Source organism: Phaethon lepturus, unplaced genomic scaffold (genome assembly GCF_000687285.1).
Source record: "Phaethon lepturus isolate BGI_N335 unplaced genomic scaffold, ASM68728v1 scaffold7190, whole genome shotgun sequence".
NCBI lineage: Eukaryota > Metazoa > Chordata > Aves > Phaethontiformes > Phaethontidae > Phaethon > Phaethon lepturus.
In genome coordinates this window covers 1-14,434 of record NW_010509757.1, presented here as the reverse complement: position 1 = coordinate 14,434, position 14,434 = coordinate 1, and the positions used below count along the sequence as shown (strand labels likewise).

The 14,434-nt window shown below is 40.1% G+C and overlaps 2 non-coding genes across 2 annotated transcripts; one reads left to right on the top strand and one right to left on the bottom strand.

The window, feature by feature from the left end:
- The first annotated feature begins 2,353 nt into the window (after window positions 1-2,353).
- On the top strand, window positions 2,354-2,426 carry TRNAA-AGC. The gene has a single exon. It is a non-coding gene; the product is annotated as a tRNA-Ala (tRNA).
- Window positions 2,427-3,353: 927 nt separating this feature from the next.
- On the bottom strand, window positions 3,354-3,426 carry TRNAA-AGC. Its single transcript has one exon. It is a non-coding gene; the product is annotated as a tRNA-Ala (tRNA).
- Between the last annotated feature and the right edge of the window lie 11,008 nt (window positions 3,427-14,434).

Here is a 14,434-nt window from a genome sequence, read left to right as displayed (position 1 = left end):
AGGAAAAGTGAGGAAACTCGTGGTTTGAGATAAAGACAGTTTAATAAGTAAAGCAAAAGCCGCGCACGCAAGCAAAGCAAAACAAGGAATTTGTTCACTACTCTCCATGGGCAGACAGGTGCTCAGCCATCCCCAGGGAATCAGGGCTGCGTCACGTGTAATGGTTTCTTGGGAAGACAGATGCCATAACTCCGAACGTCCCTCCACCCCTTCCTTCTTCTTCGTCCCAGCTTTATATACCGAGCATGACGTTATATGGTATGGAATATCTCTTTGGCCAGCCTGGGTCAGCTGTCCCAGCTGTGTCCCCTCCCAGCTTCCCATGCACCCCCAGCCTGGCGCTGCAGGCCAGCACGAGAAGCTGGACTGTCCTTGACTGCTTAGCAACAACTCAAAACATCAGCACATTATCAACATTTTCTCATCCCAAATCCAAAACATAGCCTCACGCTAGCTTCTATGAAGAAAATTAACTCTACCCTGGCTGAAACCAGGACACACATCACAGACAACGCAGTGGAGCAGCCTGAAGATAATACAAAATGCGCATTTGCCCTGACGTCCCTGAAGAAGACCGTCTTAGGAAGCAAAATTCAAACCTGATTAAATTAGCTTGTATCAGCTCACATGTGTGTTGACAAACAATTGCATCGAAGTGTTCTGTGTTAAATGAAAGTATGGGGACACAAAGCCCTCACAGCTGAAATACCCTAGAGAAATGAAAAAAATGGAATTAAGGAAGTCAGATTATTTTCAGCCATGTAGGTAGCGAAGTTCTCCTAACCAAGTGGAGAAATTTGAGAGTTTTCCTCACCATCTTACATGAAAACTTAGCAATCACAACAAATTTGAGAGCACAGAACAATGGACTGTCAATTATATGAAATACACATTTTAATCACTGAGAACAGTACTATTGCAGAGGTCTTTCCTCATCCTTATCTGATTTTGGCATCAAACAATCTGTTTTTCTGCGAGCTGAACTGTCCAAGCTTTAGGCCTTTTCAGTGGCAGCAGAGTGAGATTTGGGGATGAAAAATAGGGAGAGGTAATCTGCCATTTTCATACTGACTCAGACTGCACCAGGTAGGTAAAGAAAACTGTACATAGTGGGCCGTCACTGAGCCTAAGACGTGTGCCTGTGAGAAGGACTGAAACCCCTTTTGCGTAATTGTTTTCCCCCTCCAGTTTACTCCAGTGAGGTAGTGAAGTCAGCTACAATATACTGCAAGAAATGGAAAGAACAAATCTTTATTTATTGTTGTGCAAGGATTGAGGTAAAGCAGGAGAATATTTTAATTCTAAGAGAATACTTGCAGTGACACTGCGGTTTTAGTTTCACATCTTGGCCTGAATCTGGATTGTGCTAGATTTGAAAAACTACCTTGCTTTAGACAAGTCATAACTAGCTGATGCTTAATTTCATAATTTATTTTCGTTTGACTAGATGCTGTCATCCAGTGAGTTAAATACATTAGGGAAAAACACCAGCACATGTATTGCTGGAGTATTTCGCACACTTCATTAGCAGAACTTACTCTTCTGCATTTAAACAGCAAGTGAGAAGTCTTTCATAGTATCATTTTCATTGCCTTTGTTGTTTAATAGTGTATCAGTGCAACCACCCTCACCATAAACTACATTTTTGGTCTTTAAATCCAGAAAGCATTCCTTCATTTAATAACCTGCGAATAGAGCTTTGCCAATGTGCTTCTTACTGCAAAGTCAGTTAGTATAACTACACTTGAATTTTTATATTTCTGAAATGTTTTTAGTAACCCCATATATTTAAGATGCAGTACTATCTTAAATGAATCATCAAAGCCAATACAAAAATGTAGACATACCTAGAATATAACTTCAGAAGATATAAATGAGTACTTTCTCCCCACAAACAATGACAAACATGAACTTTTAAACCATTATATTTATCATTTCATACAGCTAATTAGAAAATAAAGTTGGAAAAAAAAATAAAAAAACTTGAAAAACAGGGCGAAGGAAAACCTCATTACCCTTCAGTGACTTCTAACAGTATACCTTCTAGATTTACAAGTCTGTTATCTGCATTGTAAGAGAGGCAAAAAAATAGTCCTCTTTCCTTCATGCATAAGCACAAAAAGAATCTTTCTTCAGGAAAGTAAGTATTGTTTTATCAAAGTAACATCGAGGAAAATGCATCAGCGCTACTGCTTCTCATATGTCGAGTATTGTAACTTTTATGCTAACCAGGCTTTCCACATAACTACAGCGATGATTCAGTGTTACTAAATAGGTGGACTGACGCAACAAAGTAAAGCAGCCAAGCTATGATTCAGCAGAAGTTAAATCCGCGGCACCACACGTCAGTGACGGGGAATTAGCTCAAATGGTAGAGCGCTCGCTTAGCATGCGAGAGGTAGCGGGATCGATGCCCGCATTCTCCAAGCGTTTTGAGGGGGAAAACTGAAGACGCACGATAGCACCAGGTTTTCTTCTACAAATTGTTCGCGTTTGGGAAAGAAAATCTATAGGTAGTAATACCTACCATTTCATACAGAAAAAGAAACAAGAACAAAAAAAGCCCAACTTGCAAACTACAGTGATGAACTCTCTGAACAACGATGTCTTCACAAACGCCTCATATATTAACAGTGTTATCCTGTAAACACAGGAAATGAAATTCACTTCTGTCCCTTACAAGTGCAGTGAATTTTAATGACAGCTTGTTGTTGTTTAGTTTTTAATTATATGAAAAGTTAAATTGTCTATAAGAAGGTGTAAAAGTATGTAGTCGTCTATATAATCATCATCTCACCATAGAATTACTGTCTCTCCAGCTACCTTGCACCTGCTGTAGCTAGGATGGGCATGACACACTTGTTCCTAACCTGAGTTTCACCTGACATTCACTCTCACAATTTCACTCAATTGCTTCCTCAACCCAATATAAGAAAATGATTTGCACTTTAAAAAACAATGCTCATCTTTCATCAACACTAACAAATCATTCATATTGTGCATGTGCTTCTTAAAATTACTTAGTTTTAATCCTCACAAGACTGCTACAGAAAAATGCATCTAAATTTTTAATAGCTCCACAATATTAGGTAGTATATACAGGGCACTAAAATTGTATCACGGCCAAAAATGAGAAGAAACAGTGGAATCTGTCAGAGTGCTTTTGTTTCATTCTTTCAAATCCATCAACAGGAATTTATTTCTTTTTTGTGTAGACAGTTACCTTAATTTTAGACAAAACAGAAGTTCACAAGCCGTTCTTTTCCAAAACGGCAAAAAAGTTACCTACTAGTAACTGAGAAAATGAAGCACAGCTCACAGTGGTGATAGAAACTGAACCTGCTAGCAGAAAATGGAGAATGCGGGCATCGATCCCGCTACCTCTCGCATGCTAAGCGAGCGCTCTACCATTTGAGCTAATTCCCCACCGGAAAGCTCCTCTCTTTACTCTCCCTTTCTACTTTCGTGTTTCTCACCGACAACATAACTTCCTGTTACTTCTATTCAAATTTGATCTGCTGTCTCAAGTAGAAACAAAACTTTCTATCACAAATGGAATTGTTTTTCTACCCAAATATCACAGTGGTAGCTGGGCAGTCAGAGCCCACTGCTCGACTTCTAATCCCCTGCCGAAGTTTCTGGTAGGCAGTAACAGAACACAACTTTCCAGTGAAATGCAGAAACAACTAGGTCTTTCTTGAAGTACACTGCTTTTGACAGCCTTAGTGGGAATTTTGCCTAACATGAAACTTGGACTCCTTGGTGGTAACAGCACTTGTTTTATTCAGCTGAGCTGCATCTGGATAACATAAGGTCTGTGTTTCCAAGCAACTGTAAATGTATGTTCACACCAAACAATTATGACTGCTTAAAGAAATCTGGACATATTTAAAGATTATATTTTTCTAAAACAGATTTTTCCTATTTATAATCCCTAGGTAGAAGAGAATCAGCTAAATGACTTTACCCATTTCCACATTTTACAATCTAATAGATGTGACTGAATAGGTAGAGTTCTTCCAGTTCTTTCTCTTGTGGCTATTGAGTTCTGGGCCCAACTTATACAAAAGCGGGGGGGGGGGGGGGGGGGGGCGGAACAAAACACCCAGGCAAAGGGAACAATGGGAAATAAGGTAATAGTTCACATTGTCTATCTGTAACTCTCAGGAATTTTTAAGGTGTGGCTCTATCACCAGACAGACACGCACACTGACACATACATATAAAAATGAAGAACGCATAATTAAAATGTAAAAAAAACCCCAAACAAATCACAGCTATAATGAAGCAGCAGTGAAAATTCTGTTCAGTGCGTGGATTTCAGCTCTGCAAGATCCAAGCCACGTGACTATCATGAGTATCGACACACTTCATGGGTTTCAGTCTCTTACTTCCTCAATCTCTTCGTACTGTCATTTAACTTGGAAGATCCAAGCCGTATCCTGCATATTTAGATTTGTGTAAAACAGGTGCTGATTCAGAGGCTTGGAAACGATCCTAATTTGTGTGTGGCATTAATCAGTGGTCAACTGATTTATTAATCAGAAAATAACACTGAAATGGATAAAAAGAAGAAATAGGAGGCAGTAATGGAAAGACACGCAACTGATGTTTAAAGCTGAGGTTAAAAACCTAAGAAAAGGAAACATCTTTCTTCTCCCTGTAAAAACAGGAAGAGGAATTTGAGTGAAACCTTCAGAAATCTTGGTCTTTCTTTTGTTTTGATTTAAAAAAAAAAAAAGCAAGAAAAGGCAAGAAAGAATTGGAAATTTTTATTTGATACTGTAAATGTAGTACATCTTGGCCTTTCTGGGAAAAAGAATATCTGAAATTAAATTTACTAAATAACTTTAAAAACAACTGTCTTGTACTTTCTTTCTGGATTTGCCCAAGATCCTTTAAGACACATGAATCACACTCGCATATAAAGATCCTTCAATTTTCCCCAAGGACTCAGTGATTTCAGGAAGTACAATAACCAAATTCCAGTCTTTGCAGGACATCTAGGTTAATACCTAATTAATATATATTTGATTTTTAACAACTGGGATTAAATTTGTGTCCATGAAATAAACCAGAGTATCAAACTTTAGCAAAATTTTGCTGAACTGAGACAAATATTTAAAAAATACATCCTAATTCATCCTCTGTATAGACAGTTCTTGCCATGCCACCTATAATTCAACAAGAATGCCTGTGGAAATCCTCTGCAGTGAACAACTCAGTACTTAGCCATAACTAAAAGTTAAAGAATCAGAGACAGTGGAGGTTTAGTAGACAGTGTCAAATCCCTGAAAGTCAATCCATATGTCATCATACTTTAAAAATACTTCACTATCCTAATTTTAACACAGAAACAACTATTTGCATGGCGTTTCCTCCAGACTCTGTCGCCTGCTTGAGAATTAAGCTCCTTGCCATTGTGCACTTCCAACTTAGAGCTGACTTTCAAATGCATTACCCAAACATTTTTTTTCCTCCAGAAGATACCAGAGAGCATAGTATTGTGGCATTATAGCAGAATCTCAAAAAGAGACGAAAAAAAGGTGTTAGTAGAAAAACATTTAAAGCAGAACACCTGTTTACATTTCTACATGTATGAATGATTTTACTACTGTAGAAAGTTCTGACTGTAGAAAGGATGGGGATGCTCTGTGAAGCTATTTCTGGCTTTCTAATGCAACAACCACTCCCTCATTACTTTTCTTGCAAGTTCCATTCACAGTATAAGACAATTTCTGAGTGACTTGTGTTTTTTTCTGAACCTTTGGCTTTCTTGTCCAAGCAATCTACATCATCCTTTAGCAATAAAAGTCCCTTCCGTCTTTTTCCTTTGCCCATCATGGTATCTGCAATTTCTGAACACCATGTGCATAGAACTCTTAAACATTGACAACAGATTTTAGGAACCTCACAGCATGTTGTGGCTCAAAACATGCAGTGCTTCAAGAGACAGCACAGAAAGCCTCTAAACAACTTAACTAAGGGAAGTTCAGGTAGGCCTGCAGTTACAAGTTCACTTTTAAGATACAATAACAGCAGCAGTTTAAGACAAATCCAGCTTTTTTTTTAATTCAGAGGTACTCTGGAAATATTATTATTATTTTACAAATAGTAAAATAATTATCATAACAAAAGGAATAGAAAACAGAATCTTCTAGAGAAGGTAGCAGACCAAAGAGGCAAAGGAGAAGCAGCAAGACACTAATTATAGAATCACAGTTTAGGTTGATCTTAAAGACCTTAAGGATCATTGAGTCCAACCATTAACCTAGCCCTGCCAAATTTGCCACTAAACCTCATCCCTAAGCACCACATGTACACCTCTTTCAAACACCTGCAGGGATGGTCACTCAACCACTTCCCTGGGCAGTCTGTTCCACGGATTGACAACCTCTTCAGTGAAGAAATGTTTCATAGCATCCAATCCAAAACTCCCCTGGCACAAGTTGAGGCCATTTCCTCTTGTCCCACCACTTGTTACGTGGGAGAAGAGACAAACACCCACCTCACCACAACCCCCTTGCAGGTAGTTGTAAAGAGCAATAAGGGCTCCACTCTACCTCCTCTCCTCCAGGCTAATCAACCCCAGTTCTCTCAGCCGCTCCTCATAAAACTTGTTCTCCTGACCCCTCACCAGCTTCGTTGCCCTTCTCTGGACATGCTCCAGCAATTCAATGTCTTTCTTGTAGTGAGGGGCCCAAAACTGAACACAGGATTCGAGGTGCGACCTCACCAGTGCCGAGTACAGGGTCACGATCGCTTCCCTCCTCCTGCTGGCCACACTATTTCTGATACAGGCCAGGACGCTGTTGGCCTTCTTGGCCACCTGGGCACGCTGCTGGCTCATGTTCAGCTGGCTGTCAACCAGCACCCCCCCTTTTCCACTGGGCAGCTCTCCAGCCACTCCTCCCCAAGCCTGTAGCGTTGCATGGGGTTGTTGTGACCCAAGCGCAGGACCCGGCACTTGGCTTTATTAAACTTCATACAGCTGACCTCACCCCATCGAACCAGCCTGTCCAGATCCCTCTGCAGAGCCTTTCTGCCCTTAAGCAGATCAACACTCCCGCCTAATTTGGTGTCTTCTGCAAACTTACTGAGGGTGTCCTCAATTCTCTCATCTAGATCATTGATAAAGACATTAAACAGAACTGTCCCCAGTACTGAGCCCTGGGGTACACCACTTGTAACCAGCTGCCAACTGGATTTAATGCCATTCACCGCAACTCCTCGGGCCCAGCCATCCAGCCAAGTGAGTTTTTTACCCAGAGTGCATCCGTCCAAGCCATGAGCAGCCAGTTTCTCCAAGAGAATGCTGTAGGAAATGGTGTCATTATCATTGACTAGAGAAAGAAGAGATACAATGCACAAGATAGCACTCCCATTAGTTATAAATCACTAACGCTAACTTTACTTCCTGAAATTGTCAAATGCTGCTGCAGCATCCAAGATGCCAGTTCCCTCACTACCTGATGAGGACCACTGGTCTAACCCCATACCAAAAGTCCTGTACACACTCTCCCACTAACAAACTCAGTATCTTGTTATCTGCTCCCTCAATCTGATTGAAACAGCTGGCTTTGGGAAAAAATGTTTCTCTCTCTCATATTAAAACCTAATAATTGTGGAAAGAAGCATCTGAAATAAATTTGCAGAAGGTAATTAAGTTCTTACCGCTGGAATTATTCTGCAGATACCACAGACATTTAAGGAACTGCCTGACTGAAAGCCCCACTAGTCTAGTACATCTGGCAAAGTCAGCAAGCTTGCTGCTACTTCTACTCTGGGATGAGTTCACGTGACCAGTTGGATTTTTGCACCAAGACCTCTGAAATGCCCAGAAGTTCCTTTGCTTAGTCATATAGTAACTAGAAACACAGCATTTAGCTATGATGAAAACATTCCAGAGCACCAGCGTGAATAAATCCCACTTTCAGAATTGACTCAGAGTTATGCCACAGTTATGGCACTATACATTTCAGTACAGTACAGAAACAAACTAGCTTCAAATTAATTGATTACTAAAAATTCCACTCAATATTTTACCTTGTTTTAGCCATTAATGCCTTCTGCTCTCTGTATGATTGACAAAAATAGGTGATCTAAAATCACTCATACACAAAAAGCATGATTTTTCTCCAAACAGGAATATATAACTCTAAGCTTTGTATGTCAAAGCAATTAAAAAAAAAACCAACAAAATACCAAACCAACTCTAACCCTTATAGATTTTCATTTGCCTTTGGTTGGTTGTTTATTTCCCCTAGTATTCTTCCAGAATAAAAACCACCTAAGACTTAAAAGCACCTATGTTGTAAAACAAACAGATAGAACCCTTCTCTTTGTGTTTGCATTAGGCTTGTATGAACACAGCCCAGGCAGGGACAGGGTTTCATCATGCCAACTTTTGAATGATAAAACACATGTACAGTCCTTACTTAAGGGAAGCCCCAAGCAGGCTTATAACTGCACACAAACTGGCAAGTACTGCTGCCTGTAAAACTTTTTAATTTGTTAACTAAGCACTGATAGTCTTAAGGCTTTAACACAACAAGTAGGGATAAATGTACTTAAAATCAAACAAAACCCAAAACTAACTATTAGTTAAGCAGTGACAAAATAACCTAAGGACAGCTATAGTATGTTCAATTCATTACTCTAAATAGCCTAACCTTCAAGCTGATAGATTTATCATAAAATGAAACAAATAAATATGCTTCCAGTTCTGTATCCAAATCTGTATTTAAAGAACTGAAGGAAATGTGTTCTGGACCTCAGAAATAATAGGGAAAATCAGTATCAAAATATAGAATTAGGCAGCAAAATCAACACCCTCCTTTGGGAAAAACAAAACAAAAAAATGGTACTGTAAATCACAGAAAAAGCCACACAGCAGATCTGTCATGAATCAGAAGAAACCTCCTCCCAGAACTATTGCTGTTCTTAATAGCTACAATAAGAACAAAACTTAATTTGCTGATGAAGATTTTATTGCTTGCTCAGAAAATTTTGCCTCCATTTTACCATTATTCATCATTTTGTACCCAAACCACATGACAAAAACATGCTAAAAAAGCCCAAAACAACTAACAAGAAAGGTTTGTTACTTTTAGTAGCATTTGCCACTGCTATTACCTTTTTGAGGAAAATCAGTACAGTCTGTGTGGGAGGTAATGTATCAGTACAAAATGCTGTACTATTGATCAAAGAATCAGTGCTGGAAACAGCTTGGCCAGGCAGCCTAAGTCACTTCAGTTAGCATTAGCAGCCACAACAGAAGCTTGCAAGGGCCCACATAATTCATATTAAATATGCTGCTTTTGTAAGAAGTACAAAACTATAATACCCTTTGTGTGTATTTAACAGATTGGCATTTAAGTTAATCTAGTGCTAAGGAGGCAGTGAGCTCAGATCTCAGCTCAGAGGGAGATCAGACTACCCTTTCATGCTACTCTTTGGGATCTCTATCTGGGCCACACAAAAATCACCATCATGATTTCAACCCGTAACATCCCAAACTTGAGAGGAAAGCTGAAATACTGAGCAAGACGCCTGAGTTATCATTCTCTTTCTCTAAAAGCATCAATTGGTTTTAAATTTCTGTCCAGATAATCATAAGGCTTCCAGATTGGCAAAGATTTCATTCTGTTTCCAGATGGGGAAACAGTAAGACATATATTAATACAATTATGCATTTTGGTTTCTTTTTTAGGAAAATGCCTATATTCATGTCACAACTTCATTCTCTGATTTGTCTGGAAGACCTGACATCTCTACCAACTTCATGAGGGTTTCAAAGAAGTTTCAACATCATAGGGCTTGTGTACGATGTCCTCCTTGAACTAAGATGGCAATATAGAAAAATTGTATTATTCATTTTACATACTATCCAGCTTCAGACAGCCCTTCAAAACAAACTGTTTAATAACAGCCAAAAAATGTTGTTACAAAAGCAGTGAGATTGACTATGCCTGAATCCAAATGGATTTGCAATCTTTGTCTTCTAAATCACCACTGTAACAATCCCCATTTTCTCCACATTCCCTGTAACTCCAGAAAGGAGAGAACGTGTGCTGGTTATGCCTCAAGCTTTGCGCAGGCCACCTGGCTAATCAGCTATCACTAAACAGCACATACAGTGTTCTCCCTGTGTTCCTTTAGAGGCTCTGCAGAGCCATCGATTTCCACAAAACACTGGACAATTTATTTTTCTGTCAGATTTTTATCCATCTTTCCTTTTTGATGCACAAGTTAACAAGGGTGGTAGTGACGAAGATTTCCCTAATTTAGAAGACTGAAGAAGATTAAGATTCCTACATCCTGTGGATTTTACTAAGGTACAGAAGTATCTACACACTAAACGAGAATTTCTCCAGAATAGAGTAGCTTTAAGAGCAATAACCTCATCCAAACAAAACAGAAAAAGACCTGAGGAACTGGTATATAGAATGATTTGAAAAATATGTTTTTCTTCAATGTTCAAAGATTAAAGGTTTAAGGTACACAGAACTCACTGAAATTCAGTGTATGTTTAGCATCTGTTTACTTTGGTCCATATGAAAATCCGAGAGCTTGCCTTTTTTTAATTTATACACCACCATACTATAGAGTCATTTTAGAATTAGAACAGGGAAACCTGACCTATCAGTAGAAAAGCGGCATTCACTGTTGAAGCCAGCTGCTTACAGTGCACTCAAAACACAGATACAGCACAAAACCATCACAACCAAGCTGAATTAAAAACACAGAAAGTTTAAGTTAGCACCCACTTTGACAAGGACTTCAACCTATGTTATCCTCCGATTTCATTCTTCCACTTCTTTCTTGGGCTCAGTGATACACTCTGAGTGAACTCTGCCTCAACAGTATCTGAAGAGAAAGAAAACAACAACGCAGCGTAAGATTGGTGGTGTAGCTGGTGTTGAGAGAGGTCGGCAGCGCAGTGCAGTAGTAGGAAGAAGAACCCACAAAAACAGTGCTCCTTAGGAGCAGCACCACCCTCCGCACCTCCTCCTTGAAGCAAGCAACCCCATGACCTCAGAACTAGGTGTCGTGAGACCCACTAAGACAACCATCCCAACCAGAAAACCCCTGAGTAAAAGGCTACAAACAAACCTCCACCAGCTTTGTCTTTTGTCTCAGCCTGGACTCGCTCAGGTTGACAAAACCTCCGTGCAGCTGCCTCCGGCCCGCAGGTTCCCGCCTTCCCCCCGCCTCAGGGCCTGGCCTTCCTCTGCCCTTCCTGGGCACCAAGCTCCTTCACCACCCGGCGCTAGAACATTCTGCGGCGGCGTGTGCTTCCACCCCTGCAATGGCCACGCTCCTCCCGCCTTGTTTTCCCTTGAGAAATAGCTGGGGCGGTGCAGAAGCCGTGCTGGCAGGTTTGTCGTCAAAATGCTGTAGGTCAGTTCTCCTCCTAGTCCTTGGGGCTGTCCTTGGGACAGTGGGTAAGTCTTCGGAAGAAAAACCTTGCCTGTGTGGTGGGCCTGCCTGGTGGCCAGCTCTCATGTTCCATCCCGAGCCACCCACTGCTAAAATTACCTGTTGTGTCTTTGTGGGGAGGAAGAGGCAATGTTGGAAAGACGGGGTTTTGTCCTAGATTTCTCAAAAGCGATGGCTGTAAGTTGCAGGAATAACAGCTGAGTGTGTATGTCTTTAAATGAGCCTAAATATGGGTTTTTTTCAGAATGTAAATTCATAATTACATTTTTGCTCATTCATTTTCCTAGGCATCACTTTGATGGTGGAGGTTGGAAAAAGTAAAATATGTTATTAAATATGTTAAAAATATGTATATTGATCTGTGTTTAAGGAGGACAGACTTCTTGCCTTACAACCATATTCCTGGTAGTTTCTAGCACTTGAGAGCATGACTCTGAAATAACTTAGATATACAATATATGCTTCTCTGTTATTTTCCTTTTTTCTTTTTAAAGAAAAAATTCAGACTGGTTTGCAACTGCAAAAGCTTCTCCTATCTTACAAAAAATCTTGGCTTTTGAACCGTCAACACCAAACATCAGGTTAACTGCTGGCAAGAAAAGGCAGTTTCTCTAAAGGACAGGAAAACCCACTTTTAATCTGTCCTGCTAGCAGGTTTGGTGAAGTTGTGTAGGATAAGCTGCTCCAGCTTACTCCCTTCTTCCTTGCTTTCTTGGAGTCTCTGAAAGTTTTGGGAATAACTCATCTCCTGCACATTTGTAACTTTGTTATCTTTGCATGTTGCTAAACCTTTTTCCTGAAAAAAAGTAAAAGAATGAAAAACAGGAAGTAAAAAATCTCTCTCAGCGAGAGCCAAGCAGGTTTAGCAGGTTTTCTGATGGCAAAACTAATGTCCTGTAGCTCATGAGTGTTCCTTTTGCTAAATGTTAGTAAAATTACAGCTACCTCAACACTTCTCAAATGAATAAAAGGTTATGAAAAGATCTTAATGCTACTGGATAACCTGAAACAAGATCACTGCAGACTTTGAATTGCTTACCAGTCATTTAAGATAATAGCATTTGACTTGATAGTAGCCATCTCTAAACAACTTTCTGTGAGGAAAGCTTTCATCTTCTGAAGACGAGACAAAAATAAGGTGATTTTTTTTTAAAATCCCTTTGGTTTAGAATAATAATACCCAACCAGGAAGTTACTCATGAATGCCTGGTCTAAATATGCTCTTTGTCATCACTGCTAAAAATGATTGACCTTTACCGTGGAATAATTACTGTTGGCTAGCTGCCTCACCCTAAATTCCTACAGATGATCAAGTAAGCTGGTGCTATTAGGCCTAGATGAGAGTCCAGAGGTGGTTCATTCTGCATAAACAAGACCACATGAAAAACATGTGCTTTACTTTGGTTAGATTTTGTATCGCAGTTTCTACTAGAAATTAAATGCTTGCATAAGAAAGCATCCCCCAAGTGAGAAATACGGTTGCAGCCTTTGTAGTTTTCCTCATAACTATCCAAAGACTTCACTTCTGAGTTGATTTTTTTTTATTTAAGTCTGATTTGACTGTTGAGTGCAGCTGACAATGCCTTCCAAGGGTTTCCTTAAGCTTTGTGTTACCAGAAGTTGATCAGTTGTTAATTAACTTTCAGAAAGGAGTTTTTGAGATATGGAAAGCTGTAATGTTTTCCACTCAGTGTTTTCAACACAGAAAATGTGCTGAATCTTCTGTGCATGTTCTAGCAGCTGACACAGAAAAATGAATTATTTTTATGGCAAAGATCTCTCCTTACTTCACAAGTGTTACAAATGCATCAATTTCATGCTGTTCTTAATGTTTGTAGAATGTTTTTAAGATCAAAAAAAACCTATACACAATCATTCACTCCCCTAAAACAAAATTCTTTATTTTAACTCTGGCAAGATTAGGTTTAGTATTAAAAAAAAAAAAGCATCTAACATAGCTTAAACTTACAGATGTAAGCAGCAACTTAAGATCCACAGCAGCTTTATTTTTGATTATTACTCTGACTTGCACTGCCCATGCTCTTCGAGAGCTGACAACTAGGTATGGTTTTCTTCTGAATACCATTATTCCTTCTTCCCTTTCCTATTTTCTTGTAGCTGGCACTATCAGGAAATCTTTAGCAAATCAGCACTAACGCACATCAAACACCGAGTGAGTACTGCCATGCAGAGTAAAGGCAGTGGGTTATTTTCAAGCACTCCTACTTCGTGCTGCCACCTGCCAAAGCAACCAGCTCCAGGAACAACCGAGTGCGTACGCACAGTAGCTCTAAGCCATCCATCACATGTCAGGGTGTTCTGGTTTTAGCCAGGACAGAGTTGATTTTCTTCACAGAAGCTAGTGTGAGGCGATGTTTTGGATTTGGGAGGAGAAAATGTTGATAATGTGCTGATGTTTTGAGCTGTTGCTAAGTAATCAAGGACAGTCCAGCTTCTTGTGCTGGCCTGCTAGCAAGAAAGCTGGGGGTGCACGGGACAGCTGACCCAGACTGGCCAAAGGGATATTCCCTACCACATATCGTCACACCTCGTACATAAACTCAAGTTAGCTGGGGGGCGGGAATCACTGCTCGGGGATGGGCTATCGATCACAGGGTCGTGAGCAATTGCTGTATTGGGCATCGTTCGTTCTTGCACATTCTTTTGTTGGTATTATTATTATTGTTATCACTGTTGTTTCCTTCTCTCTTGCTGTCCTGTTTTTATCTCAACCCATGATTTTTTTCCCCGATTCTCTCCCCTGTCCCACTGGGGAAGGGAGGAGTGAGCAAGTGGCTGCGTGGTGCTTAGTTGCCAGCTGGGGCTAAACCATGACACATGGCTGATATACATAAACCAGCAGATGCAGCGTCACCAGCAGCCAGTAAGAGGACGTGAAAACAAGCCAGAGCAATTAGAAACCAGTCAGGTGGTGGTCTTCCCTCCACTCACACTCTGACTTGATTTTCACAGAATCACAGAATCACAGAAA